Below are 12,911 nucleotides of genomic sequence, written 5' to 3'. Positions count from 1 at the left end.
GTGGGCTGGCATGTGGCATGGGCAAGACATGAGTAAGAGTGGTCACCAGGGCAAACAGGAGGGCTAGTGACTAGAAGAAAAACAGAGAAGATGGAATAGATCAGGGCAGCTATAATATGGGGAGAGTTAGAGAAGGTAGAACAGGAGCAGTAACCAGTATAATTCCTGAGAAGCATAAACTCCTCTTGTCTACTGAGTGGGCCCTGGGCCTCTGTGAATCTTCTTAGCCACTTAGCAATCTCTGCCTATTTTAAATGGTGGAGGTGCACCTTAAGAGATTATGGGGAGCAGGCCAAGCTCCTGAAATATTCTGAGACAGCTGTTCTCCAGGTGAATGGGGGGTTCTGGGAAGGTGAGGAGACCTACATTGTAGTGTACAGCGTCACTGCTGTTTCTCCGACATTCTCACAAATAGCCTGATTTGGTGATGAGGGGGGTGCATAAAAGTATGTGTGTATGCGTGAATGCATCTGTGAATGGATGAGTGAATAAATTTATTTCTTCTTGCCTTTACCTGGGTTTTAGAGACCAAATATGAAAAGGAGGTTTTGTAGTCATCTTAAAAGAATTGGAGTGAATTTTCTTGGGAATAGATGTGCCTTTAAAAAAAAAAAAAAAGGATAATTTTATTAGCCACATCTCAAACTTAACTGCTCTATTGTTTTGGGTTATTGTGCTGTCTTTAAAATAGATGTGTGTGAATTTTACAAAACCATACTTTTTATTGAATTAGATAAATAAGATGTATGTTTATGTATGTTTTCAATCCAGTAATGATTTCATTCAAAAATGATTGTTTTCAGAAATTCATTGTTTGGGCATAAATCCGATTCGACACAGTCATCCTGGGCCTAGAATCACCGTGTGCCATCATCTAAATTCTGTCTCACATTCCCCATGGCTTCGGAGTTCTTTATCTAGAGTTAAAATGCTTTAGTAAGTTGCTTAAAGACTTTTCCTTGGTTCTTTCTCTGTGATGCAGTTCCTTGACTTTCAGAAATGGGAATGTTAAAAGCCATACCCCTGAGATGGCTTTGACTTGTGGCAGGGCAGGGCATTCATTCCAGGCATCACACAGCACCTTTGGGGATATTGCTCCATGCAATGCTGTCCTTCATTGGGAAATATCCCAGAACAGTTTCCATTTGGTGAATTTCCTCTGAAAACTCCCATAGCAGGAATTTTCACTTATGGTAATTAAAATTAGATGCACTTTGTTGCTTACTTTAACCAGTTCCTCACATATCAGACAAATTGAATGTATATAGATCTTGCAGGGTCCCCCCCCCTCTAAATTTACAGATCAAAAGGAACACTTATCTACCAAATGATCTTCAATTGGTAACTCATTTTATAACATGCTTTAAAGCTATTCTTTGGAATCTAAGAAATGCTTTAGTACCTCAAAATACTTCCTTAACCTTAAGGAAACCTAATATATTTAAATTGTGTGGAGAAATATATTTTGTTAAAACTTATATTGGGTTGTGTTGGTGAACTGCTATTTATGGGTTTTTGAATAGTGTATGAAAATTTTTATGGCAAATTCAATTCTGGAGACACAGGAAGTATTAATAATTTATTTTTTTAACCTACCCAGACTGTACAAAATCATCACTTGATTTTTCTAGGTTTAGGAAATAAAATATACTAATTATATCTAAGATGTCATTATGGAACAAATTATACATTTTGTTTAATTTCTTTGTTAGAACATTTAACATTTAAATGGTTCCTTCAAGACCTCATTTTCCCATTGTTCTTGGCATCAATACCAGAGAACCTTGTGATGAGTAAACTTCCCTACTTAAGTCCCTTATGTTCATTATCTGGGCTTCCAAAGTCAAAAGATTAAGTGTGCTATCGTGATTTCTATTGTAAAGTCAGTCATGATCAAAGAACTCCAATATATATGTTGAGAGAACAGCAACAAAGGATCAAGATAAACAGGATGTTAAGGAATGATATATTAAGCTTGGTATGTTAGTGGTTTTACTTCTGGCAGTGTTCCTGAAGCCAAAAAAAAGTTTAAAAATATTGAAGCAAAGCTATTAGTGACATGGGGGGAGAAATAGAACTGGCTTAGCAAAGTTGCCACTTTTTATTTTGCTTTCTCAAAAAGAGTGATCTACCCATGTAGCTTTCTGAAAGCACCACAGAGCAAACAGAAGGCTGTGTGTGTTGCGGAGAAAGGGGAGAGGGCTTAAAGTAGTTACAGATTACAGGCTGAGCTCTGAATTCAGGTTACTTAACCACCCAGTCATACTTTTTCTTTTTCTTTCTTTCTTTCTTTCTTTCTTTCTTTCTTTCTTTCTTTCTTTCTTTCTTTCTTTCTTTCTTTCTTTCTTTCTTTCTTTCTTTCTTTCTTTCTTTTCTTTCTCTTTTTTAATATATCTTTATTGATTTCAGAGAGAGGAAAGGAGAGGGAGAGAGAGAGACAGAAACATCAATGATGAGAGAGTCATTGATCAAGCCCACAACCGGGTATGTGCCCTGACTGGGAATTGAACCCTGAAGCCTGGATCCCAGGTCAACGCTCAACCGCTGAGCCACGCCCGGCCGGGCCAGTCATACTTCTTAATCTCTTTAAGCCTGGTTTTCAAAATCTAGGAAATGGAGGGGGTGGGGGACTGTGTGGAATTATTTTACAGCCTTGTTTGGAAGACTAAATGAGGTCCTGCATGTGGTTGGCCAAAATTAAGCACTATACATTTGTGATGATGATAATGATGACAATTTGCTTATTGGAACCACTATCCTGCTGATTACATAAGGTAAATGTTTTGGAAATATCTTTATTTTTTATTGTTTATCTAAATGTTGACGTGCCCCATCTGAAGCAGATAAGGAATTTCCCAAACTTCTTCCATCTGCGTCTGTCCTCTTACCTGTATATGCACCTATATTCTGCCTTCTCTCTTGTTAATATGAATGAACCGTCCATATATAATACCCAACCTTCCTCTTGTGCTCAGGATCCCGTCCTTCTTCATTACTTTGTGTTAACTAGCCCGTCTCATCTGTGTCATTAGGATTTTCTTTTCGACTTAAATTATCCCAATAACCCAAAAGATGACCCATCTGAAACCAACCACGTAGCCTCCTTTAGTTACTACCCTATTTCTCTTTCCCATCACAGTAAAAGGTTGCTTTTATTCACTGTGCACTTTCTCACTTCCCTTTCTCTCTTTAACCCATGACAGTAGGATTTCTGTCCTAACGTTCTGCTGCATATTTAGGTCACTAATGCCTACCATCTTTAAAATCCAGTAGTCATTGTTTTCCAATAATCTCTGCTTATCTTGTATGTCTCAGCAGCATTTGAGACATACAACAAGCTATTGAATATTTCCTTCTTGGAATGAATTGACTGCTTTCTTTTTGGAGTGATTTCTCTTGATTTCTGGGATATTATGTTCCTATATTTCCTCTTGCCTTCATTGGTTACTTTTTCATAGTTTAGTTATTACCTCCTATTTACATTGTCTAAATTTTGGGATGTTCATCCCGGTGCCCTTCCTCTCCTTCCTTAGTAGTCTATTATTGTAATATTACTAAATATAAACTTATAAAAATATAAATTTATGTAGAAAATATATAAATATACGTATCGAGGATAAGTCTAGTATAGTAATGCTTAATATGTTGATGTAAGTAATGCTATACTTAATATAAGTAATAAAATATTAAATGAGTACATATACACACACATATACATTTTTTCTAATAAAATATTTTGCTTTATCTGACTCTGGAGAATCCATGGGATTGTTGTTACAACCAGGGATTTTCTGGAAAGCTTTTTCTACTCTTTATGGAAGGGGTGGTACCACATTTTCCTCTTTCCTCAGAGACTTTTCTTCCAAAGCAGCACTAGCTGTGCCCTCTCTAAATATTCTCTGAAGTCAGGGGTGAGGTCCCTCCTACATATATGGTGTTGACCCGTGTATGCTCAGGTTTTCAGTACTTCCCTGGATACTTTTGCAAAGTCTTTATTGTTTCCTGATCTTTCAACCCCTTCGATTTTAAGGCTCTAGAGTAGATTCAGCATCTTAGTTTATTATAAAGAACCAGTAATTCCATTTCCTGTCTCATTTATTGGCTGCTATGCCTTTTTATGTCCTGTTTTCATTTTCTCTACTGACATCATTGGGAAACTTACAACTTTTACTGAATTTTTACAGAGTGCTTCATATTTTTTTGGTTCTAAACTTGATTTCTCAAATTCACGTTGGGTGTGCTCTGTTCTATAGTCATTGATAAGCTATGGCAGTGACCCTGTAGTAGGAGCTCAGGAATCTGCTTTTTTGTTCTGGGCCTGAGTGGTGCAGGGATGATCCCCTAACCCCAGGAGAAATGCCCATCCTGTGTTAGAGAGAGGAAATGTTTTATTAGATTTGAATAGTTCCCAATAGCTCATTATTGCTGATCCTGAGTAAGACTTAGCGTTTGTTTTTAACTGAGAGGAGAAAAAAGAACCAAATTGTGTAAGGCTTTTGATGTTGGCTGCTTGAAGGCTTTTACTGCTGTGTGTACATTTTTTTGGTTTTATTTTTAGACGTATTTTGCATCAGTATTATTCAAATTATTATCATATGGAATTTTCACAAAAAGTCATATGCAGTTAGTAGAATAAGTCATGCTATGCCTATTTTTACATTAATTGTAAGTAAACCATCCCTATTTTACAGTTTGGAAAACTAAGAGGTGAAAAACTTAAATCATTTGCCTGAAGTTACTTAAGTCATTTGTCTGAAGTTACTCCAGGATCAGGGAGTTGAGATAAAATGTTTTGATCTCAGTGTGGCTTTCTTTTCACCATATTTTTCAGCTTTGGCCACAGTAGTTTGTAGCAGGGTGATGTGTTCTACTTTCATGCTGTTGCGTGCACTGTGATAAGAATCCCTGAATGCCTGTCAGTAGCCAAGTAGATAGGAGGAGGAGGAGGGGGCTAGATGAGTGAGTTTAGGATTCATGGCCTATATCTCTCTTAGCGGGATATAGTTGGATAGTTCGCTCTAGATCATAGATCATCAAACTTTAAATTGCAAAATCTTGGCAGTAAAAGAGTTTTGGGCATGTAATCCCATATGTATGTATGAATTATATACCTATGCTACTGTACAAAGCATTATATCCTTTAAAAACAAATACACACACTGAGAAACTTTAAAAGAATGTGATTTTTTAAATATTAGTTTTCATAGTCTCTTACTACTGAAATAAGTAATCTGGACCTGACTTAAGAAACTATGACTCTAGGTCAACTTATGAGATGGACAGCCTCTTCAAAGGCATATGCATCAGTCATGAAAGCTTTGAGGGCCACCTATGGAAAATGGAACCATCTTACTGTAAATCTTAGATTCTCTTTTATTCTAATCTCTTGTAAACTTGGATGGAACCAAGATTGTGACTCCTCAGAATACTTGTTTTATTGAAGTTTTCTTGGAGGACTCAAGAGTGTTTATCATATTTTAGAAAATGAAAATATATTGTATATTCATCAAATTACCATTAATCATAAGCAAGGCATCAGCTAGGATAGAGTAAGTTATGCTGCAATAACAAACAAACCCCAAATGCCTATGGCTTGAAAAAAAAAAAAAGGTTTGCTGATAATCAAATCACACATTTATTAGTTGCAGTGAGGGGTCCCCCATTGCCCTCACATGGAGGCTTAGGGTAATAGAAGTTTCACCATCTAGATTATAACTAAGTGTGGTAGCAGGTACATGGAGAATCAAATAGTGGTTCTTAAACCACTTCCATTCATCTTTGATTAGCCAGAGCAAAGCTTGTAAACCACACTAATTCCAAGAGTCAAGAAAGAGTGATTCCTTTATGTACTTGGAGGTAGAGAGAATCTGGATATTGATAAATAGTTGTCATATTTACAATAGGAGTGAATCAAGAATGGATTTTTCTTTTTCCTTAACGAGATTGGGATCATAAAGCACATAACACATATAAAGTAACTATATTTTAAGATAGTCCATGTTAAGTGCCAAAGAAGGGAGATGAATAAAAATTTCCAGTAGTTTAGAGGAAAGTTGAAAATTTGGAAAGACTTCATGAAAGACACTGTGTACAAAAAATTAATCACAAATACACACTATAGTGGCTGTTCTTATCCAATTTAAGAAATCTCTAACTTAGGGATGTTGTGGACCTTTATTATCCTGTGGTGTGTGTGTGTGTGTGTGTGTGTGCGTGTGTGTGTGTATGTTGTGTTATCAAGAAAGTAATGAACATCTTTTGTATGTATTTCTCAGTAAGTTTTTCTGACTATATTCATAGGAAAATGTCTCAGACTTGAATTGATTATAGGTCAAAAGGTTAAATTCATAATTAAACTTCACCACAGTTGCCTATTTACTATCCAGAAAGTTTGTACTCCCCTAATAAGTATGCAAAAATATCTTTTCTCATACTGCTATCAGCACTGAGTTTTCTTAAAGTTTCTAATTTCACCACTATAAGCCAAAAATGGTATTGGTTTGATTTCCATTTATTAGTGAGTAAAATACCTTGTCATTTGATCTTTGAACATTTTGTTATTTCTCTGTAATTTACTTTTTATTCATATTGTTCCCCCCCCACTGAGCTGTTTATCTTTTTTAAAAATTATTTTTATGTGTATTTCATAAGTTGTGTGAAAATATTTTCCTGATTTATATTATGTGTTTTGACTTGTTTTATTTTTTAAATTCTAGCCCAAGAGAAAATTTAAAATTTTATGTATATATATATATTTTTCTTTATTTCTCTTGTTTGTGTCTGTATAGGAAAGTTTTACATTCTAACATTTTAAACATAGTTACTCATGATTTTATTTTAGAATCTTGTTATTTTATATTTTAACCTTAAAACTTTTGATATTTGGAGCAAAGTTAATGAGCATTCATATTTTCCCCTCTCTTTTCCTAAATGGGTAGCCAGCTGCCTCAACAATATGTATGGAATATAATTTTTAAACTCCATTTATTTGAAAAGCCATTATCACAAAATTTCCATTTTAATTGGGCTCTGGTGTTTCGGGCCTTCCGTTGTGTTCCACTCATCTGTCTACATCTTCTCTATGCCAAGTTGTTTTTAATTATTGTCACATCATAATGTGATTTAATATTGGCAGGGCTAGTCTTTCCTCATATAATTAAAATTTTCCTGGCTATTTTTGCAGGCCTATTTTTCCAGATAAAGCTTAGTATCTTTTCTTTCAAATTTTTAGAGATTCCTATTCATAATTTAATTAGGATTCCTTTGATGTTATGAATAAACTTTATAAGCATTGATATAATTTTGATACTGAATTTTCCTACTTGAAATTATGATTTATCTTCCTTTTTATTTAATCTTGAATCTCAATGGAACAACTTTAAAGTTTTTTTTTGTATTCATCCTCAACATTACCTAAGTTTCTATCTTAGAAATTTTATCACTTTTGTTCCTACTATAAATGGGACTTTTACTAAATATATTTTCATGTTCATTATTGTTTATATATAAAATACTATTTTTATTTATTAATTTTAAAATAATTAACTAATTTTTTTATTAATTTTGGGGGCATTAGGCATAATAAATGTATAATTATCAATAATTTGGTTTTTCCTCTAGTTTTTACCTCTCTTCTTTCTCTATTTTGTCTAAATTCATGGGCTAATAAAAATTGGCAATAAAACCATTAAAAATAGTGGTGAGACTATGCAACTTGGTTTACTTTTTAAGTTTCAGATGGTCACCATCTCTCTTGGTCCAGGTTTTAGGTAGTATAACTCTCTCAACGGCAAATATATATTTGCAATTTTGTACCTTTGACTTTTGATTCTAGCCAGTACCAGCATCTACAATCCTGTTTTAGTCAAAGTTCTCTCTACATTAACTAATTGTTAATAATTACTAATAAGTGACAAATTTATCAGACATTCCCTCTCTCCCATCCCCCCTTTCTCCCTCTTCCACTCCCCCCTCCCCACCCCTCCTCTCCCCCTTCCCCTCCCCTCTCCCCTCTCCTCTCCCCTCTCCCCTCTCTCCCCTCCCCTTCCCCTTCCCCTTCCCGTTTCTCTCCTCTTCCCCCTCCCCTCCCCTCCCTTCCCTTCCCCTCCCCTTTTTTCTTTTCTTTCGAGTCCTTATGTCCACCTTGAATGGTTTGATTGGATCCACCTTAGAGGATGTAAGAAGGTTGTTTATAATCATACCCTTGATTTGGTCCTTCCCAGAGGCTAAGTTTTAATTGAACTTTTTAAAAGGCCTTGGCATTTTCGTTATTTATCTGTTAGAGGTGAGGAAAAAGCTCCATCTTCTAATCCTAATCTTTTTGGATGTGGTCTATTTCTTTTAATTACTTGCAAACTGGCTAATTCTTTTCTGAGCTCATCTCTTTGATATATATAGTACCTTGTCAAAGACAGCCAATACCAATCAATTCATGATACCAACATTTTGTTTTCTCAATTCCTTACCTCTAGCTACAAGTTCATTTGATGCATTGTTTGCCTTTGCAAGTTATTGCAGGGAAAAATTCAATGAAATATTCACCACTGCGTTACATGAATAAACATCTTTCCAACCTGCAATAACTGTTTTTCACTGCTCACTACCTAACCCCATAAACAGTGCCATATATATTTTAATACCATTGTTTTGGTGGCCTCTCTTGTCTGCTCTACCAATCTCTGTATTAATTAATTTAGGTTAAGCTGTACCGCAGTAACAGATGGCCCAGCGGCTCAGGGGCCAGCGCAAGAACATTTATTTGTCTTTCACATTACATGCCCACTGTGGATCAACTTTGGCTTAACTTTACCATGTTTGCTGCTAGTTACCTTTAAACCGTGACCAGAACTTGGCTGAATATAATGTGTTTGGGTCACACTTTCTTGTGTTCTATATTTGGTAGATACTGTCTCAGTGTTCCCCAGCCATTGTGTTCGTTAAGTTTCTCTGCTCCTGCTTCTCTCCCCAGCCCCCTTAACTGATGGATACTAATGTGGATGCCATGCCTTTTTATTTTTCTTAAAAATCTTGCACAAGGGTAGCTTTGTCCATATATCTATATCTATCTATATCTATCTATATCTATCTATATCTATCTATATCTATATCTATATCTATATCTATATCTATATCTATATCTATATCTATATCTATATCTATATCTATATCTATATCTATATCTATATCTATATCTATATCTATATCTATATCTATCTATCATCTATATCTATATCATCTATCTATCTATATCTATCTATATATCTATATCTATATCTATATCATCTATATCTATATCATCTATATCTATATCATCTATATCTATATCTATATCTATCTAATCTATATCAACTATATCTATATCATCTATATCTATATCTATATATCATCTATATCTATATCTATATATCATCTATATCTATATCTATATATCATCTATATCTATATCTATCTATATATTATCTATATCTATCATCTGTATCATCTATATCTATATATGTATAGATAGATAGATAGATAGACAGACAGACAGACAGACAGACAGACAGACAGACAGACAGATAGATAGATAGATAGATAGATAGATAGATAGATAGATAGATAGATAGATAGATAGATAGATACTTTTTGTCCCAATGTTGGTGAATGTGCTCCTGGTCTTCTCATTTGATCTGAGCTTTGTTTGTAATCTCCAGTAAGTTAAAGTTTGCAAGTTATGTCTTCCATAACTCTTAGCCAGAGAATGGAAGTTTTAGCTGGGACTTAGTTTAATTTTAATAGGAAATCCTGGTTTGCCCCTTTCTTCTGTAGTTCTATCAAGTATTCAATGCCCAGCTAAATTCCATTTTATCAAGAGCGTATCTTAATCTAGCCTGGCCTTGAATTTGTTATCTCATTTCAGTCTTCCAAAGAGTTAGCTTCAGTTGTTCTTTAACTTCAGTCTCTTTTCTCTCTCTAGCAGCTTTTACCCACTCCCTCCTGCTTTGAGCAAAATGAAAAAATATATTCAACAGGTAGTTTTGGTTCTTATATTAGGAATCTACATGATAGGGGAAAGAAAATCATTCAGTTTTCTTGTGTTTCTTGGTGGCTTCTTAAATCCTTTTTTAATTTTTCTTTTATCCTCTGCTTGACTAAATTGTTGAATTTGGGGGGTTTAAGCTTGTGGATGAAAAAGGGAATCTGTAATAAATCTGAACAGAATAACTTCCAGGGTGATCAAATTCTTAACTGGGTAGGTCGTGGTAGGAGTCAAACCCAAGACTATAAAAAAGGTTTATCTTTGCCATAAGCAAGCCCTGCCCATCGTTCTTGTGCATCTGGTTATCCCACCTTTGAAATGCCAGAGTAACCCTCTTTTTTAGACCCCTGGGAGTCATAACCACCTTCAAGGGAGCACATAATTTTGTTAACTATCCTGTACCTTGCTTTCTCCCACCTTCATGCAATCTGCCTTACATTCCCCCACTTAATTCCAGATATACAAAAGAAACTGCAAAACTGTCATTTTCTGGAACATTTGAGATTTTGCTTCCTGGTGTGTTGTCAGTTTGGCTCAAATAAACTCATAAAAATATTTCTTACGTTGAAAACTCTGGAATGTGTGGGCTTTTAGTGGATCTCTCTCTCTCTCTCTCTCTCTCTCTCTCTCTCTCTCGCACACACACACACACACACACACCCCAAATTGTTTTTAATCTTTGATGGAAAATTAAGGTAATCAAGGGTAAGCTATTAGTCTTCAGAAGGACATTTGTTACAAGCTATAAAAGTACTATTCCTGTTTATACTTAAAACAAATTGAGCCCAGAAAAATACAGTGGCATAAATGAGAAGGATTTTTTGTTTAGTTTTTCTTTTCATGTAATTTATTGTCTGAGAATTCCTTCAGGGACTCACATTTTTCCCTCTACTTGCTCTAATCCCCCTTAGAATGTTTTTTTTTCTACATAGTCAAGGCTGTTTCACTGGGAACTATCACCTCTGCATTCTAATCCGATGGGAAGAATGAAAGAGAAGTCATAGCAATTGCTTTCCTTTTCATCAGTGATTTGGAAGTTGCATAGCATAGTGCTATACACAGTCTGGTAGCAAGAATTCAATCACATGGCCATGACTAACTGCAAAGGAGCCTGGGAAATACAGTCTTTAGTTGGGCAGCTATGTGCCCAGATAAAAATCTATTTGGTGGTGGTAAACGGTGAATACATTTGTCATCTAAGAAACATCCAAACCTGTAGGAAAATTTTATAACAATTTGTTTGAGCCAAACCACATATGCCAAGAACAAGTACACTCCCTCCTGTAATGGTTTTGCAGCTGCTTCTGTGCATTTGAAATTAAGAAGGGAAGGGAAGGAAGATTACTCCTTCGAGGTGGGATAAAGCAAGGGGGGGACTGGATTACAGGATAGTTAAGATTATGTGCTCTCTTGAGAGTGGTTACAATTTATTTCAAAACTACTTAACTAGAAACAATGGACAGGACAGTTTAAGGCAAAGGTAAGCCTTTTAGCAAATATGTTGTATGCCTGAGGCATGATTACTCACCATGACCAGCCCAGTTAGAAATTTAAGATCTGATCACCCTGTGAAGTTACTTTCCAAAGAACCACTTTTTTTCACCCACAGATTTTTGGATATAATCATCAGTTGAGCATACCTTTTCATACCAGACAGATTTATAGCTTAAAGGACCCAAACATAATACAGATATATCTAAAATATGGTAATTTTTGTTTCTTATTTTCCATCAGTTGTTATGGGAGAAGATCGGGGGAATTCCTGGACTTTGGGCTTTGATTCCCTGCCTGTGAAAATTTGTCTTTTAATGCTGTGATTCTTTTACTAATGAAAAAAATCAAGGAGTAGTTCTATGTATGAAATAGATCAGTCTTAAAATTAAAGTTTTTTTTAAACTGAGAAGGCCAGTAGTTTGTCTAGTCAGGTAAGTACATTCCCAGATTTTCCTGCAATCAACCAGAGTGGATCAGGAATAAAATTGGTTCAGCATAATACAGAGCAGGTCATCAGTATTAGGGCACCTACATGAGAGGTCACAGTAACCCTGTCTAAGGGTTCAGTGTCCCACTGGAAAGTATCCACAAGGACAGTTGGAGATTACACACCATGTGTGTATTTTTTCAGTTTGTATCTTTTCTCTTGTTTCTGTCCAGCTGTTTTCTGTAACAGTGAACTGTTGCAAACCCTCCTCTCTAGTGGACAAGACACCCTGGATGTTGAAGCAAAAATAAGTGACTAGGGCTTCTTGATGATGAAGGGTTGAACACACACATTAACTTTTTTCTCTACCTTAAACTCTCATTAAAGCAACAGTCAAGGAAAGAAAAACAATTACATAATAATAAAACCTAACATGACAGAGAATGAAAGTGGAAATTATAGCTGCACATTTTAGAAACTGAAAGGATCCAAAGAAGCTGAATCCTAAAATTAGAAGTCATATGACTTATATGAAAGAGAAAAGAGACCCCCTTTATACATACAAGCACACATGCACACATATGCACACCGGCACCCCAAAGGCTCAGGAAATGATAATATCAAGTACTTTATTGATGGTAAATTGAATGTAGAACTAAAAGTGGGAGCATGGTTGAATGTGCCTTTAAGAACAATGAAATCCCTCTCTCTTTTCCTCAACTCTATAGCCAAGTGAATCCCTGGCAGAAACATAAAATTTATAACACCTAGAGACGATAAAACCAAGGACCTCTTGACTGGGAAGAAAAGGTGGAGTTGTACTAAAACAATGGGATTTAGAGAACATTTACCCATGCTGACACCTGCTCTTTTCCAGAATGCTGTCAGCCAGTCCTGTATGCCAAAGGCATAGAAGATCCTTCTATAAAGAATCCATTGACCTCCAGTGCTATGCAGTGAAATGACCCAACC

The 12,911-nt window shown here is 35.5% G+C and overlaps 1 protein-coding gene across 1 annotated transcript in view; it reads left to right on the top strand.

The window, feature by feature from the left end:
- Positions 1 to 12,911, top strand: part of COL21A1 (collagen type XXI alpha 1 chain) — a 164,013-nt gene that overhangs the window by 96,807 nt on the left and 54,295 nt on the right. The gene's annotated exons all lie outside the window — the stretch shown is intronic.

The sequence above is a fragment of the Miniopterus natalensis genome, chromosome 5 (genome assembly GCF_054644295.1).
Source record: "Miniopterus natalensis isolate mMinNat1 chromosome 5, mMinNat1.hap1, whole genome shotgun sequence".
Lineage (NCBI taxonomy): Eukaryota > Metazoa > Chordata > Mammalia > Chiroptera > Miniopteridae > Miniopterus > Miniopterus natalensis.
The sequence above is the reverse complement of the archived record's forward strand: the minus strand, read 5'-3'. Positions and strand labels throughout refer to the sequence as shown.